The sequence below is a fragment of the Anabrus simplex genome, chromosome 3, assembly GCF_040414725.1.
Source record: "Anabrus simplex isolate iqAnaSimp1 chromosome 3, ASM4041472v1, whole genome shotgun sequence".
In the NCBI taxonomy this organism is placed as follows: domain Eukaryota; kingdom Metazoa; phylum Arthropoda; class Insecta; order Orthoptera; family Tettigoniidae; genus Anabrus; species Anabrus simplex.
The window spans coordinates 273,252,949-273,271,550 of record NC_090267.1 but is presented as its reverse complement, the minus strand read 5'-3'; the positions used below and the strand labels follow the sequence as shown (position 1 = coordinate 273,271,550).

At 41.0% G+C, this 18,602-nt stretch overlaps 1 protein-coding gene across 1 annotated transcript in view; it reads right to left on the bottom strand.

The window, feature by feature from the left end:
* LOC136866243 (lysoplasmalogenase TMEM86A) overlaps positions 1-18,602 on the bottom strand; it is a 484,014-nt gene that overhangs the window by 251,750 nt on the left and 213,662 nt on the right. The gene's annotated exons all lie outside the window — the stretch shown is intronic.

The window sequence follows — 18,602 nt, the reverse complement described above, 5'->3', positions numbered from 1 at the left end:
ATGAGCAGCAGTAACTTCGCAGTCCAAGCCCCATCAGGGATGCAGCGAAATGGGGGTTTTGGTTATCTAGTTCTACGTAAAACTGATGTTAGGAGATATGTTTCGGTTTGACCAGACCCATTATAATGATACTTGGTAGGATAATCAACAGCCATGTTGACGTAAATTAAAATGTACATACTAAGAAGAGTAATCTGTTATTACAGTTTTAAATGGAACGTGGTATATTGGAGGCACCGACTGCTAGAAACACTAAAACCTCGCTGATCGCCTGCCGTTGTTATATAGGCTGTCTACACCATGGCAAAATAAGTGATTTCAAACAGGAATCCAACAGTTAACTCGTTTGAGAAAATAAAGAAATTGCATTAATATGATACACGTTTATATATAGATGATCAAGATTTCATACTAATTACATAATAATTTATCCGGCCTTATAAACGATAAAGAAATATTAAAACCGTAATATTTTCATTTATTCTTACATTGTACTTGTTACTAAGTAGGCCTGTTCGTGTTGTCAAAATCATATTTATGGTATAAGTGTTTTATGCATGTTTATAATAGACCTATCGATATATTTCTAAAGGACAAACGCAAGTTCATTCTACGTCATCATCATCTAACTGCTCCGAGACAACTAGCTACTTCCGAGCAATTAATTACAACAGTAGCCTTAGTTTTACGACAAAACCATTATTTCCATTGCATTTAGGACATGTTAATTGATCACTGATCTAAATTTTATTGAAATCTATCTGTTCAAATCTAAATAGTTGTCTTGTAATTAAATATTGCTCTGCCGCCTGGATTAAACACCTTGGTCTTATGCACGTGGTGGTGGGGTATGTTTTCCCACGAACAATATACCAGCTGGAGCTTATGCACCGACATATTTCAGCATGAGGTGGTCTGTAGTAAGAGGTCCAGGGATGTATATGAACAAAACATACTAGAGGTGGTACAATTCTACTTTGGCCTAAGGGTAGCGAGTCTGTCTCTTACCTAGAGGATCCGAGTTCGATTCTAGGTCAGGTCAGGGATTTTACCTGGATCTAAGGGTTGGTCCGAGATCCTGCATGTCCGCGTATGAAGACTGGAAGTTAAATGAGATAGTCTGACGCCTGGTGATATCGACAAACCACCAAACGTTCCTGTAGGCCAGTGTTGTATACTACAACCGAGCGCGAAAAATTCGGGCGAGTCTGCTTATGTTCGGTCCTTTCTGTTTGTGCGAGGTCTGTTCCTTCAGATAATTCCTTTGTCTGGAGTACAATCGTACCACCCACACTAACAAAAACAACAACTATAACAACAAGGAAGGAGCTATACCAAATCAATGGAGAGTTGCTTTAGTAGCCCCGGTGTACGAAGGAAAGGGTGATAAACATAAAGCGGATAATTTCAGCCAGTTATCTTGAAATATGTTGCATCTAAGTTAGATTATTTCTGATTCGGGTTTAGGAAAGGTTATTCAACGGAGGCTCAACTTGTAGGAATCCAGCAAGATATAGGAGATATTTTAGATCAGGAGGTCAAATGGACTGTATCATCTATCGAAGGCTTTTGATGGGTTACGTCACAGGAAGCTACTGACAAAAATTAGGGCTACAGGACCAAACAAAAGTGCGACTGAATAGGTGGTTTAATTTCTAGAAAAATTTTATTCCGTTTGTGCTGTAGAGACGTTCTTGCGTACAGCACTGGACTAGGGCAAAATACGCCACTGTTATAGCAGCAGTTTACCATGACCTGCCATGCTTGCCACAATCCTGTCCCGTAGTGGCCAGAATACTTGAAAGGCCCTATGTACACGCCTTAGGAAGTATCTAATTTAGAGTTAATTTGTAGCCATAGTTGTCAAGCCACGGTTAGAGTTGTGAAAAAAAGTTCATTTCCTCTGGTCAACAGCATACAAAACAGAGTGTTGTGGACTGAATAGAATAGAAACGTAGCACACAACTAACACGGTAAGCTCTCAGCTCGTATCCAAGAAAGAAGTTATTTCAAAGAGGGAGACGCTCTTTCATCTATAGCCATACTGATTCTATTGTACGGAGGTGAACGCTGGGTGGGTTCAGAATATCTCATTCGTAACTTGAAAGAAATAAGGGAGTAGATATTGAGGTGAACAATGGCAAAAGGGTATCCATGAGAAGTAAAACTCGTAAAGTTTTGAATGCTAGTTGCAGAGGATCGACTAAGCTTAGGATGCAAAACCACACGATTAACCCTATTAGACTTAACTTCCAGAAAGTGATTATTAGGGCCGGACACAGACCTATTAAGTCAAACTATAATCTGTTATGTTTTTATAATACTTATGATGATGATAATAATAATACGACCGAGCTCGATAGCTGCAGTCGCTTAATTGCGGCCAGTATCCAGTAATCGGGAGATAGTGGGTTCGAGCCCCACTGTCGGCAGCCCTGAAGATGGTTTTCCGTGGTTTCCCATTTTCACACCAGGCAAATGCCGGGGCTGTACCTTAATTAAGGCCACGGCCGCTTCCTTCCACTTCCTAGACCTTTCCTATCCCATCGTCGCCATAAGACATATCTGTGTCGGTGCGACGTTAAGCAAAATAGCAAAAAATAATAATAATAATAATAATAATAATAATAATACGCATAGTTTCACGTGACAGTAGTACAGTAAATATGCTCCAAATCGAAAATATGAGATGAAAATCTTTTCAACTTTGAATTTTGAATTCATGGTGACAGGCGTTACGCCTTAAGCCTATAATATTTCCTTGTTGAATATATTACTTGATTTCCTCCTGATTTAGGTCAGTGCGACGTTTCTCCACGTCCCTTTAGACCGCCTGTCTCTGTGACCTTTCTCCCCATGCGATATTTATACCATTCCCGCGCTTTCAGTAAAACGATGGTACTTCCTAAACCATACAAACATATTGCGATATTTTACCTTAATTAGATTATTGAGATGAATAAATGTATTTATTTTGATAAATATTACGTCATTATTGTCAAATACAGTTTCTAAATTTAAGGTTGATCGTTTTGCTGCTGACTATAATATAAAAATGGTAGGTGTAAGTGTAGAAAATGTCCCGTTCGCAGTACCGCAATAAAAATTCTCATAACCTTTATAGTTCTGACTAATATATTGAGTACTGATCATGCCATAGTTAGGACTCACAGGAAATAAGATATCATAGGTCGTCCAGTCGTTATAACTGATATTGGACTGAAACATTGTGGTGGCCTGTTATTTCAAACGTGTTATTGTAAAGTTACTTTACCACAGTCTGTAAAGTATCATCACATGCTGCAAGGACTTGGCATTAGCGAAATGAAATGGCGTATGGCTTTTAGTGCCGGGAGTGTCGGAGGACAAGTTCGGCTCGCCAGGTGCAGGTCTTTTGGTAGTCATGAAGTGATGAAATGATGATGAAGACGACACATACACCCAGCCCCCGTGTCAGCGAAATTAACCAATGATGGTTCAAATTCCCCACCCTGCCGGGAATCGAACCCGGGACCCCTGTGACCAAGGGCCAGCACGCTAACCATTTAGCCATAGATCCGGATTTGGAATTAGTGATGGCTACGCACTCTATATAGTTTTTTCGTAACAAAGAGCTCCTTGATAATAGTAAAACTTGACATTAATACATCGAATGATTTTAAAATCAAACGCATGTCAATATAGGAAGTTGAAGTCTATCTGGCTTCGGGGAGGGCTTCACTGGTAGTTTCACTGTTAATGTATGTTACTGGAAATTGACTGTCAGTCACATTCCTGGGTTCTAATGCCGATATCAAGAAGAATATCCCGGCGATAGCTGAAGTAGAGGAATCTCAAGGATATCCCAGAATATCTACAATATTGTCTCCTTCACCAGGCTCAAATTAGCCCACCTGGTGGCCATGATCGTTAAGGCGTTGAAGTTTAAACGGTCTGACACCGTGGTTAGCCGGTTCGAGTCCCGTTGGTCGAAAAATATTTCACCATTAAAATGTTGGTCGGCAGGGTAGGGGAGGTGGTGGTATACAATTTCTAATCACTAGATAGCGTGCCAAAAGCCTGGATTAAATTCTAAACCTCTCCGTTGTGCTAATATGCATTGGGGCATATGACGCTGTTGATGGTGATTCGTCCGTCGGAAGGCGACGTTAAGCCTTGAGGAGACCCCTTGGTGCTCTTTGACAGGACCAGGTTATGTGCTGGCTGCGGGCTTCACGCTCTGTCTTCCTATCAAATGTCACGTAATTCATTTCAACTTATTAACTCCTCTGATGAGGTTGACGTCAGGAAGGGCATCCGGTAATAAAAACCCGCCACGAAAGATTTCACCTCACCTTATACCCGACCCCGTAGAGAAACGGGACAAGGGCTGGACAAAAGAAAAACCTAGTTCGTACCCGGTCGGGTCATTGATTTTTAACTAGATTTCAGGGGTGCTTTGAGGTCCACTCAGCTTATGTATGCAACTGGGGAGCTATTGATGGTGAGATAGCGGCCCCGGTCAAGAAAATCAAGAATAACGCGCCGACAGGATTCATCGCACTGACCACGCGTCACCTCGTAATCTACAAGCCTTCGGGCTGGGGAGCAGTCGCTTGGTAGGCCAAGGCCCTTTAACTTTTTTCTTTAAGACATCGAATTTAGCTCCAGAAACTTAAGCGATATCCGTTCTAGATTTGTATAGCCTTACCAATTAAGAGCCCATGAGATTTAATATAAATGTGGCCATGAGATATGCAATTACAACCTCTCTGCTATTCCTATTGCTTCACAACAAACGTGGTTCGTTTCTCAGTTTGATAATGCACACCACTTCAGCACCTTTAGTACTACGTAACTCGTCGCCTTTCAGTGATGCATGGTCGCATATTTTATATGCTCCATGAGGTTCATGTCGGCATGTACAGGAACCTTGGTGCACTCACGAGATGTTCATTCCGCTAAACTATCTCAGTACACTAATCCATCTCTCTTAGTGAGAGGGACGTATTCTCAAACTACTTTCTGGTAAGTAGTCAGGTCATGTTATATTGTTATTATTATTATTATTATTATTATTATTATTATTATTATTATTATTATTATTATTATTATTATTATTATTAGCAGTAGTAGTATTGTCCAGATCCTTGACTGAACGGCAATCTTAGAGGTCTTCGGTACAAAGGGTTTCGGGTTCAATTCACGGCCGGGTCTGGTTAATTTCTCTGGACGGGGACTGGGTGTTTTTAATCGTTCTAATATACATGTCTTCACAAACAGTACACACAACACACCTTAGTACCAACAACGAAGGAAACACGCAATGGTGAATGCATCGCTCCACATAGGATTCAAGTCAGGAAGAGCATCCGGCCGTAAAACAGGGAAGCAATTCGTACCCGCGACGCCACCAGAGTATGAGAAAGGTGGTGGAAGATTATTAGGGGGTTTATTATTATTTTTTCTTTGTTTGTTTGTTTGTTTGTTTGTTTGTTTCTTTCTTTCTTTCTTCATTATGTCCATTCAAAGAGCACGTTTAAACTTGTTCATTGGCCTGATAGTTTTCGCCTTCTTTTCCTCCCAAAATCTCTTCATGAACGCAATGTGCGTTCTGTGGGCCACTTCACACCAGTTTTATCTTCAGGTTCCTCCTCACAAATTTGTGTGCTTGGCTACTACTGTACTAAAGGCACCACGATCTTCCATGATGTCGTCCGTGATATTTATTTCTTGGAGGTCCGACTTAGTTTCTTCTATCCAGTTTATTTTGACCTTCTTTGAGTTGATTTATTTAAATAATCCTTTGGTGAGCCTGTCGGCATCCATTCTATAGATATGGCCATAGGATTTCAAACGTCTCTTGCGTACAGCATCAGTGAACCTGTCTGTTAATGAGTAGAGGTCCGCTGTTCTCCTCTTTGTCCACATTCCATTTTCTCTCGTGGGACCATAGATTTTCCTGAGAATTTTCCTTTCTTGCTTTTCAATGTCTATCATTTTAGAGTGACCTCCAAGGGACATGGTTTCTGTGGCATATTAAGCTTTCGGCAAAACAACTGCCTTGTAATGTCGTAATTTTGCATAATGCAATATGTCCGGCTCCATGGCTAAATGGTTAGCATGCTGGCCTTTGGTCACAGGGGACCTGGGTTCGATTTCCGGCAGGGTCGGGAAGTTTAACCATCATTGGTTAATTTCCCTGGCACGGGGGCAGGGTGTATGTGTTGTCTTCATCATCATTTCATCCTCATCACGACGTGCAGGTCGCCTATGGGAGTCAAATCAAAAGACCTACACCTGGCGAGCCGAACCTGTCCTGGGATCTCCCGGCACCAAAACCCATACGCCATTTCATTTTCATTACGCGATATGGCTCTCTTGTTGTAGTAATTCCACGTTAGGCTGTACACCTTATGGAGTTTAGTGGCTCTTTCTACGTTGGCCCTACTGTCTTATTATTATTATTATTCAGTTTTCCCAAACCCGTGGAGTTGCAGGTGTGAACCGTGTCGCACTTTCTAATCTGACCCGGTTTAACGGCCGGATGCCGTTCCTAACGCCAACCCTACGTGGAGGGATGTAATCACCATTGCGTGTTCCAGTGGTAGATGGTAGTGTGGTGCGTTGTGTGAATATGAAGAGGAGAGTATTAGGACAAACACAAATACCCAGACCCCGAGCCAGAATAATTCAGGATACGCGATTAAAATCCCTTACCCGGCCGGGAATCGAACCCGGAATCCCACCGAACCGAAGGCCTAAACACTAACCATTCAGACAAGGAGTCGGACATTATTATTATTATTATTATTATGATGATGATGATGATTATTATTATTATTATTATTATTATTATTATTATTATTATTATTATTATTATTTCGAACGGGCCTACTTTGGACCACGCCTGTTCAACTGTTGGACTTTGCCTATACTGAAAGTCAAGTCAAGAGCTTAGGAAAAGTATCCTTCCGCATGTGAGCACGTCCCCTGTTCCCTCTTCCCGTCTCCGTTCTCCATCTCCGCCAGGACCAGCTTATTATTGACGTCGAGCGTCTATCTGACAAGTACTTCATTCTCAAATAGTGAAGCATCAAAGAAATCACTTCCTTTCACATACCTGTACTTTGATTACGTACCATACGTATTTATTCCTTTATTGACCAATATATACATACAGATTACTGACGAATACCGAGGCAAGAGAAGCAAGGTTTATTTTTATTTCATAAAGCAATTTGTGTGAGGGACATGGGGACTTACAACATAAGTGTACGATTGCGCTCTCGTGCTACGACTGTCAGTGGCAGTTCAACAAGCTGAAAAACCCACCTGTGAGTGGGATTGCAAAATACAATGTTTCCAGGAATGTTGTTAATATTGTAGTCTCGTCATTCGGAAGGTCAAAAGGAACTCATGATCCCCTCATGACAACATTTCTGCAGTTAAAGAGCGATTACGAATATAAAGTAAAGTACAAATTATTATTATTATTATTATTATTATTATTATTATTATTATTATTATTATTATTATTATTATTATTATTATCATCGAATACGCCAAGGATCCTATTCCTATACCGTGTTAAGGCCCTTCCCGTTTTATTTACGGCGAGTGCATAGTTCGAACTGAGCTGACACTTAGGCCTACTGACGAACAACCGAACGAGCATACAGCTTAGTTGAATGACATTTTCCTTATCACCTTGACTGCTTGTTTACATAATGAGACACTTTCTTAAAACTAAATGTTCAGCGACTTTACAGAAACATGTCATCAAAAAGGATCACGACATACAGCCACAGGAGAGCGTACGATATAGAACCACAAGAAAACATAAGAATTCCCTTTCGACCTTTCGCTGGAGACTTGGATTTTCCGTGGAGTTTAAATTCTACGCGAGCGGCGTAAGGACTGTACACAGAAACGCCGGTCAGCTGCGCGGTCTTTTTCACCACGTCTTCCACAGTCCACATCGGATTCTAATCTCGTAGGCTACTGTAAACGTTTAAAACAATGTGTTTAGATTTCCTACATAATTTTTCTCCACTTTTGTTAGCTTTAAAGTATTTCACAGGGTACCCAAGCGCCACAGCATCACACACGTCTTGCTCACAGCTGGCAGCCATTATGAATACTGAACACGAACACGCTGTTGCGGCCAGTATTGCCAACAGTTTTCTTGTATCCATTTTCAACGTCGCAAATATTATGCGAACTTATCAGCAATGGAATGAACTCGAACAAAGCTTACCAAGTACACGGTGCAATAAGATATCAATCTCATATTAAATAATTATTATTTTGATACATGCACCACTGAGAACAGTAAATATTCATAGCCATCTACGTATGAAATATAAGAGTTGGTAACGAACCCGAATAACATACAACATGTGATATCTTTTCCATATTTATACAGGGCAAAAATTTTTAATTCGTCAAGTCAGTTCACCAGAATATCTAACCAAACGGAAGGAATCTCCTGACTTCAGGAACAAGTAACAAACCTACGGAACTATTTGGCGCTGCGGAAGCCTTTTCACCGACCAGAAGTCTGACTAACATCAAAGGGACCGCTAAGGTCTTGAGTTGACTCTCAGTATAGTATTGTCGCATCTTCTGCTGGCGTAACTACTTTCCCTCTTTTGTCCAGGAGGTACCTTTCCTTCGGGGTTTTTCCTGAAATCTACGAACTTCCTTCAGGGTGCGTCTCACACACAGACAGTCTGTTTTGGAGATATGTTATTCCCAGTTCTTTAATATCCTTCTCGGCTTGTCAACCAAGTGGTAAGAACCTTCTTGTTTTGCCAGAAGGAGAACAGCTACCCTTCTTTTCCTTGCACAGTCAGAAAGCCTCTCAATATTTTCGTAGAGCTCAGAGTTATGTCGCCTTCGGAATTCCACATCTTCCTTTACCGGGCCTAGGATCTTCCTGAGGACTCTCCTCTCTATTATCATTATTATTATTATTATTATTATTATTATTATTATTATTATTATTATTATTATTATTATATGTTGTATGTTGAGTATTCATCCCGAAGGCCACTCCCCAACAGTTCTCCGTTGTTTTCCTCAATGACCCAGAAGTTGCTATTACAAATCAGTCTGCCGAGCCTTCTGAAGTTGATGTGCACCAGATGACCGTATGAACGACATTTTCACACCGTTCATCACAGGGACTGGCTGCGTAAGGAATGGCATTACTAGCATCACTCATACCTCAGTCACTTTCATATCGCCAAAGCCAAATACAATAGAGACAATACGCGACACTCTGCGAGATATCGAGGGACAGCGATTAGAGCTCTGTCTAGCGGAGTGACCTGGGAGTTACTGATTCTGTCATAAGAGCACGTGCATTTGCTTGTGAAGTTTTGGCGTTATTTATGCGTTTGCATTAAGTTGACATAAGTAAATAGTAGCGTGTGTCGTTCCTTTATATCTCCTCTCAATATGAGTGGAATGATATATGTTGTGTTTGGCTGCAATGACTATGAAGTGCAGAAGGATTCGCGGTCTTTCTTCCTTTTCCCTCGTGACAAGAAAATGTAAATATTGTGTTCGCATAGATATTCTTCCAGTTACAAAGAGATTTGAATAGTACTTCCAACATTTCTGACCTGCGCGATCCATATTTTAACTGGTTTAAAATATAATCTTATTTTATTGTATAGTGCAGCACTTAACCTTCAATACCGCTGTGTTGTTGAAGGTGTGATTTGTGGGTTTTGATTTAATTCAAGAAAAAGCATATGAATATGTGTGTGGCTGGTTGTGTTCCAAGTTACCCTATTTGGAATGCCGTAATGCGTTGTCAAGCACTGAAGGAAATATGGGTGATTTAAGAAATGTACGCTACCTGTTTTGTTGAAACAATATAATGATGCAAATTTGCTTTACCCTAATGTAATGACAAGTATTGCTTATAGGGAAATTTTGAATGTTTTCCATGGTAAATTTACAGATTTTCTTTCTGTCAGTGTCCGGCTCCACGGCTAAATGGTTAGCGTGCTGGCCTTTGGTCACAGGGGTCCCGGGTTCGATTCCCAGCAAGGTCGGGAATTGTAACCATCATTGGTTAATTTATCTAGCACGGGTCTGGGTGTATGTGTTGTCTTCATCATCATTTCATCCTCATCACGACGCGCAGGTCCCCTATGGGCGTCAGATCAAAAGACCTGCACCTGGCGAGCCGAACCCGTCCTGGGATATCCCGGCACTAAAGGCCATACGCCATTTCATTTTTTTTGTTAGTAGGCTTCAAGTTAAAAGGAAAATTGTCCAGCTCTTAAATATAAATTCATTGAATCATGTGTGTAAGGAATGTGTCGATATTTTTATTGACAAGTGTCTTAATGTGATGATACAATGCTTTTAAATGAGAAAAAAAGACAAATCTAGCAGTGAAAGTTCAGGTAGGAGTACTAAAGCTAAAAAAGTAATGCATAAATGAAAGATCAAGCCCTTTCACAGCAGTCCATTTCACATCTTGGTTATGTGTCTAATTTCAGTCTTTAAATAATAACCTGTTAAATCAGTTTTTCATTTATTTATCCAGAATTGCTTTAGCAACTTTGAAGTTAATATCTTAGTAACACTTTCTTTCTAGACGTAATTTATTTATCCATTCCCGTATGTGCATTTCCACTGATATGTGAATTTAGTGCTAATTTTCAGGTCACGCCACTAGGAGCGCCACTTGCTAACTGTCTTCCATTTTAAGAAGGCTAAATCCGGAATTGTCGCGTATTGTCTCTACTGTATATGCCAAAGCTATGGATCTCTTGCGTGACGTAATTCCGACCGTCAACACATACGGTATCAGATTTTCGGCAAATAATAATAATAATAATAATAATAATAATAATAATAATAATAATAATAATAATAATAATAATAATAATGTGTGTGAAGAACGTTCTTTGAATTTTTCAAACATTATTTTCTTTTATATATCATCATTATTAGCCTATCACACGAAGAAGCCTTAAAGGACTGCACGATTACTCACAAATACTCCTCGATAAAGACAACTTTTACGCTATGTATCTTGAGTCTACGGTAAAGCATAACTTTCGAATACTGATTTGTACTGTCGTAGTCATCTACAAACTGTGATAATAGAGTTCGGTGAATAGTCCTGTACTATCAACATAGATGAACTATGCACAACAGTGACCTTACTGTCCTTCGAAATAGTCTCCTCCCATAACTATGCGCTGCTGAGATCGGCGATACATGTCCTGGAAACTTTGCAAGAAGGATTGCTTTGGGATGGTGTTCAAAAGCCTCGTCACGTTTCGTTTGATGTCAGGAATATCGTCAAATCTCTTTCCTTTCAAAGCGAGTTTGAGTCGTGGGAATAGGCGCTGACCTTCTTCCGACGAGGGGATCCCGGAGAACTCCATTTCATGCTTTGCCGTTTCATTTCAGGGTCTTACCTGAGACACCAGGTTTCATCCTCAGTGACGATACAGTTCAAGAAATTTGGTGTCGCTTCCGCCGTTTCGACAAAATCCTGTGAAGCCTCTAAACCTGCCTGCTTCTGATCGTCAGTCGAGTGATGTGGCACAAGACGAGAACACGTTTTCCTCTTCCCTAACTTCTGGGTAACGATTTGTCGCACGGATTCAAGGTTAATCTGCAGTTCATCCGCTATCATGCGCACAGTTAATCGCCGATCGTTCGTGATTAATATCCTCACCTTCTCACTTATTTCGTCACTGACGGCGGTCGCCGGTCTTCCGCTACGGGGGTTGTCAGAAACACTTTCCCGGTCTCCTCGTAAACAGGCGAACCACTCGTACACACACTTCAAGGACAGTGCTTGATCTTCATAGACACGTACCAGCATCGCATGCGTTTCTTTCGGTGTCTTGCCAAGCTTGAAACCAAACTGTACATTGATCATTTGGTCGTTCATGTTCCTGTTCGAAGTTCAGAACCAACGCACTAAACACGCACTGTGTCAAACAGGTCTTACGTGGCACACACACAATGCTCAACTGACCAACGTTGGGAGCAGGTGGTCCAGACCTGCTGCTACGCAGGTGCAGCGTTGTGTGTTGCCAGTGTTACCGGATCGACCGTTCTGACTTCATTCACCGAACTTTATTGTCACAGGTTGTATTTCCTGGATGGTCAGGGTGTCTCCTTCCATTAGGCTGAAGTTTAGAATGACTTTCGACCACTGGCCGTTGTCTATTCTAGAAACGTGGGCCGAGTTGTGTGGCTTTCATAACCTCTTTGTGGTTGGCATCTTGATATAATTTCCTGAAGTTCAGTGTGGTCTAGTTCTGCATTTCCCAGCGTCTGAGTATTTGAGTATTTGAAAGAGCACATGCACTTCGGAGTATCCTTCCCTCATATACTTTTATACTTTATTTATATTTTCCTCCAGATCTACATTATATGTATATCATCCATTAATGGAGAGAAAAAACAACAAGTCTGACCTAACCAGCTCACAAAAAGAAAAGGAAAAGAATGCCAACAGATAGGCAGAAATATGAACAAAACCAGAAATAATAATAATAATAATAATAATAATAATAATAATAATAATAATAATAATAATAATAATAAAATGACAATGCGGCAAAATAAACACTGTTGTATGGCCCAAGATCAACCCTTATTGGCCATGGCGGAAGGCAGTATGGCAGTATGATAATAAGAAACTAAAATAATAATATATTTACTGTGTATAGTACAATAATGTCAGCAGACGGCATCTGTGATTTAAACAAACTGCATATCGCATCCGGCTGGGTTAGCAACTCAGCACAATCAACCCTGAACACTGACTTCTCTGTTGCTCCACTTACGTTGCAAACCCACCTTTCGCGTTACATCCACTGTCGTGCGGCTGTGCAATTATTCCCCTTACGTTTCATTACTAGGTCCACTGTTAAACTCCATTATCTAGCTACAGCACCAAGTATTTTGATTTACCAACCGAACATAATCATGATACCTCGCTGTTCTTTACAAGCTCACCAAACCTACCATTGTATCGCTGATTCACAATCATCCTCCACCTCAGATTATACCACCTAGTCTTATTCTTCCACCACATATCAATTACGTCCTCAATCTCAACCAAACTTTGTTTCATTCAAATTTCAGGCTCACCTCCTCATTAAATTAAACCATCGCACTTAGCATTCCATGCACATAATCACTCGTGGCAGCCTTCACACGATACTATTTTCACCCAATTAACTTCCTTCCTCCAATACCATTATATCCATCAACCACTTCTCGTAATTTACATACCATATACTAATCATAATCACATAGTCATGATACTTCACTATTATTTACAGACTCATTCGGGGCCGATGACCTTCGATGTTAGGCCCCTTAAAACAACAAGCACAGACTTATCCAACATACCATCGTATCACTGAGTCACAGTTAACCACCTTCTCAACCTTTACCACCTGGTCATATTCTTTCACCACATATTCATTTCGTCCTCAATATTGTGCCCGTTCGCATCTCGTAGACCATTTACAAAATGGCGGCGTAGGAAGGTATGGCCCATGCGATCTATTAAGGCAATGAACTTCTTATTAATACGGCATATAGGAGACCATGCACGTCACGGAACGGACTGATTTGGAAGACACTGCAGGACAGTAGAGGCTCATTTTGAATTGTTTTGAAAAAATATAGCAGCGGAATGATTGTTTAAAAATATACTCTAAAAATTTCAACTGCAGAAGTAAGACGCAAATACAAGCAAAGCTTTACATCTGAAGATTATCCTAAACTCCTGAAGAAGATATTGACTGTTTACAATCGGCGATAACATCCGATATAATAATTCACCTACGTATGTTATAAAGAGACGAGATATCATAGAAATAAATAATTTGTGGTGAGATACGTCTGACTTGGGTCCGGTGAGCAACCACTTCTGTGATTGAAGAATAAGGACTCACCATATTGCAGAACCGACAATTTCGTATGAGAAGAAAGTTACCCCTGTGGTTATAAACTTAATATCTATATACGGAGAACTTATTCCAACCGAAGAAAACGTCGTTTAGAATAGCAGTAGAACTATGGAATATATCATGACTGATTGCTCCGCAAAAGGAATTTTCTACGCTGTCTGCAGGTTTGGAATGATGACTGTTTGCTAAATATACATGATGGACTGAACTGGGGATATGCACCGGAGAGCCAGAGGACCAGCTGATGATGATTGGACCGGCCAGCCAGAGGACAGGATGATGAGGATGAGCATCGGCGAGCCAGAGGACCGGCTGATGAGGATTGGACGGCGAGCCATGTGACCAGCTGATGACCAGGAAGACGTTATCCAACCAGAGATCCAGATTCTAACAGAGGGTCTAACCACAACCAAGGAATGGAGCGACAACCAGACCAAACGTAGCATCTGACGAGCTAAGTCCATACATTTTTTTAGTAGTGTAGTTTCTTGCAATCTACACCCTCAATCTAGCTTCGGCATGTGCTGAATAATTGGTGATATTTATGAATTAATTAAGAACGTGTGTGAAAAATAAAGTGAAGTGTGAGATATTTAAGGCTATAAGATAAGATGGCAGTGTAGAATTAGAATTCTATTATATCATATACAGGCTACCGCACTTGCATACATACAGTAGAAACTAGCATGAGTAAATGAAAGAAGTGTTACTTGTGAAGACCTAATAGCAATGAGTCTATATAACTAGTGAAATTTCGATTAATCTCGTTTACCTGTACAAAGATTACGTCACGAATTTACCTGCGCGACACAGATGAATATAGTTAAGTTACGTATTCCTTTCTTCATAGAAAGAGGGCATTGAACTCAAACTGCTGTTTTTAAGATAAAAGGTTATTAAGATGCGTTTATTACAAGGCAATTCTAAAATGTTTGGCATATAATTTTGGGTGTATTCGGCTATATGCGTACGGCAATATGTATGCCGGTGGTATGATAATGTATATTTGAATGGTGTTGAAATGTGGTTATTTCTTGGAGCATATTAAGGAATAATTGAAATATAGATGTTTGTTTATGTTCTGCGGTAAGAGAAAGAATTGCTATTCGCCGAGGAAACGTTGTGTTAGATTTACATGAGGTGAGTTTCTGTGTCAAATGGAAAGAATATGTCAAAATGTGAATATCGCGCAGATGACCATTTTAAGGTAAGATTGACATGCATTATGGTAGAATTGTGAATCGTGACAGTTTTTTTTTTATCTGACATTGGTAAATGGCATGTACCGAGTATAAGAGAGTTCTTTAATATACGGTTTACTAGGCTCATGACTAAGTATACATGTGATATTCTTTGGTGCGGTGATGCTTCAATATAATACGTATTAATTTCATTCTGTACTGTCCATATGAGTTGAGTAGCTCGTACACATAAGAGATATTGAGTAAGAGCAGTTAGCTAAAGCACATTGAGCCGTTGGTGGAGGAGTGTGTGGATCGGAAACTACTTGAACAGTTAGATACACTGACTGACAGAGCAAATGCAACACCAAGAAGGAGTGGTCAGAACTTTATGCCAATTGCAGGGTAGACTGACGTCACTGAGGTATGCTCGTGATGTGAAATGCGCCGCTGTGCTGCGCACGTAGCGAACGATAAATGGGACACGGCGTTGGCGAATGGCCCACTTCGTACCGTGATTTCTCAGCCGACAGTCATTGTAGAACGTGTTGTCGTGTGCCACAGGACACGTGTATAGCTAAGAATGCCAGGCCGCCGTCAACGAAGGCATTTCCAGCAGACAGACGACTTTACGAGGGGTATGGTGATCGGGCTGAGAAGGGCAGGTTGGTCGCTTCGTCAAATCGCAGCCGATACCCATAGGGATGTGTCCACGGTGCAGCGCCTGTGGCGAAGATGGTTGGCGCAGGGACATGTGGCACGTGCGAGGGGTCCAGGCGCAGCCCGAGTGACGTCAGCACGCGAGGATCGGCGCATCCGCCACCAAGCGGTGGCAGCCCCGCACGCCACGTCAACCGCCATTCTTCAGCATGTGCAAGACACCCTGGCTGTTCCAATATCGACCAGAACAATTTCCCGTCGATTGGTTGAAGGAGGCCTGCACTCCCGGCGTCCGCTCAGAAGGCTACCATTGACTCCACAGCATAGACGTGCACGCCTGGCATGGTGCCGGGCTAGAGCGACTTGGATGAGGGAATGGCGGAACGTCGTGTTCTCCGATGAGTTACGCTTCTGTTCTGTCAGTGATAGTCACCGCAGACGAGTGTGGCGTCGGCGTGGAGAAAGGTCAAATCCGGCAGTAACTGTGGAGCGCCCTACCGCTAGACAACGCGGCATCATGGTTTGGGGCGCTATTGCGTATGATTCCACGTCACCTCTAGTGCGTATTCAAGGCACGTTAAATGCCCACCGCTACGTGCAGCATGTGCTGCGGCCGGTGGCACTCCCGTACCTTCAGGGGCTGCCCAATGCTCTGTTTCAGCAGGATAATGCCAGCCCACACACTGCTCGCATCTCCCAACAGGCTCTACGATGTGTACAGATGCTTCCGTGGCCAGCGTACTCTCCGGATCTCTCACCAATCGAACACGTGTGGGATCTCATTGGACGCCGTTTGCAAACTCTGCCCCAGCCTCGTACGGACGACCAACTGTGGCAAATGGTTGACAGAGAATGGAGAACCATCCCTCAGGACACCATCCGCACTCTTATTGACTCTGTACCTCGACGTGTTTCTGCGTGCATCGCCGCTCGCGGTGGTCCTACATCCTACTGAGTCGATGCCGTGCGCATTGTGTAACCTGCATATCGGTTTGAAATAAACATCAATTATTCGTCCGTGCCGTCTCTGTTTTTTCCCAACTTTCGTCCCTTTCGAACCACTCCTTCTTGGTGTTGCATTTGCTCTGTCAGTCAGTGTAGATGTTCAATTCTTTTCACGCAGATATGATTTCAATTGAAGTGTTTTAAATATAAAGAATAGGATAATGGTTAGTTCGGAGCCATATGTCGTAGGCTCTAGGGAGGTATTGTCTTAGCCCGTAAGTTGTTATTTATGCGTATTCAAGATAAGTGACCAAATAATCAGAGTTCAGATTTATGAATGGAAAATTTGGAGAGCAGTTTTACGATTTCACACTCACGCAAGAGTTTGTTTGGGAAATACATACGTAAAGATATGATCAGATTTACATTCGCAATCTGACTTTATCCCATTTAATTTTTATTACGTTTCAATTTAGCAAACCATCCATTTTTATCACAGTGAGATGACTTAAATGTGGTGAGAATAATTTATATAATTAGCGTGACAGTATTCACAACGAGTATTTATATGGAGACCGTGATTGCTCAGTGATCTCTTGAATATAATAATTGGAGAAAATCAATTACATTTCGGAACATGGCTACGAATATAAAAGTAAATAACTAATATGAACTGGAACATTAAATGAGAAAGAATGTAAATAATTTAAAGCTTAATTATTTTACTTTTATTTGAGCCAGCGCTGACTCTAATCCTTTATGCTTAAATATTATTAAGATAATACTACCCAGAATTCACATTAACTTACATTGAACATGATTTATTCAATAAATTTTCTTATATTTTTCTTTTAGAAAGTGCCTGTGTTTTGAATTCCTTTTGGGTAACGACTAGTTTGTAAGTTAGCTAATAAGTTTTGTAGATATAAGTAATTGATGAGTTTGACAAGAAAAAAAGAGATTCTTTTTGAGGTTATCGGCCACAGGTCCTTACTTGAGCGTATAGGTATTCCCATGATGTGCATCTCAACAGACCGGGTCTCTTGCGAAACCACGTAAAAAAACTAACCATATAAAATCACAGTTTTTATGAGCGATAGATGGAATACCCTGAGAAGAAATTGAGTTACCGGGAGAACTTGGCACTGACCGCTCGATAGGCGGGTGCAATATCAACCATACTTATTCTCTTTAAAAATTTCAAACCACTCTCCACAATAAATTACACCATCTCACTTGTCATTCTATACATTACCAACCATACATCACTATCTCCCTTTTCATCCGCCAGCCTTAACTCCTCACAATTATTGCAGCCACTCTACTACCTTGTTCACTAACAATTGACTTAGTCCATAAGATCATGTACCAGCCCTCTCCACACAATAACTTAATCACGAAACCTCGTGATTATTTACAAACTCACCAAACATTCTATCGGGTAAATGAATCACAATAATCCTGGAACCACCTGTATTCATCAACCAAAATATCTCAACTATAGTCACATAAGCCTCTCGACATATTAAATTATGCCACTACATTTTACCATCACACTATAATAAATTATGCCATCACATTTTACCATTAACTTTTACCCTTATCACCTAACCATTTTTTACAATCACTCTATTCCTTCCTTACTAACCAAATACCCACCTCATCTTAATTACAGCCTTCCAATACCATCTAAATTCACTACTTCTCCTCTCATTCCAACACAGAACTCTGATCACTCTATTACATTTTCGATACATTTGACACCAATTTCGTCACTGACGGCGATCGCCGGTCTTCCGCTACGGGGGTTGTCAGAAACACTTTCCCGGTCTCCTCGAAAACAGGCGAACCACTCGTACAT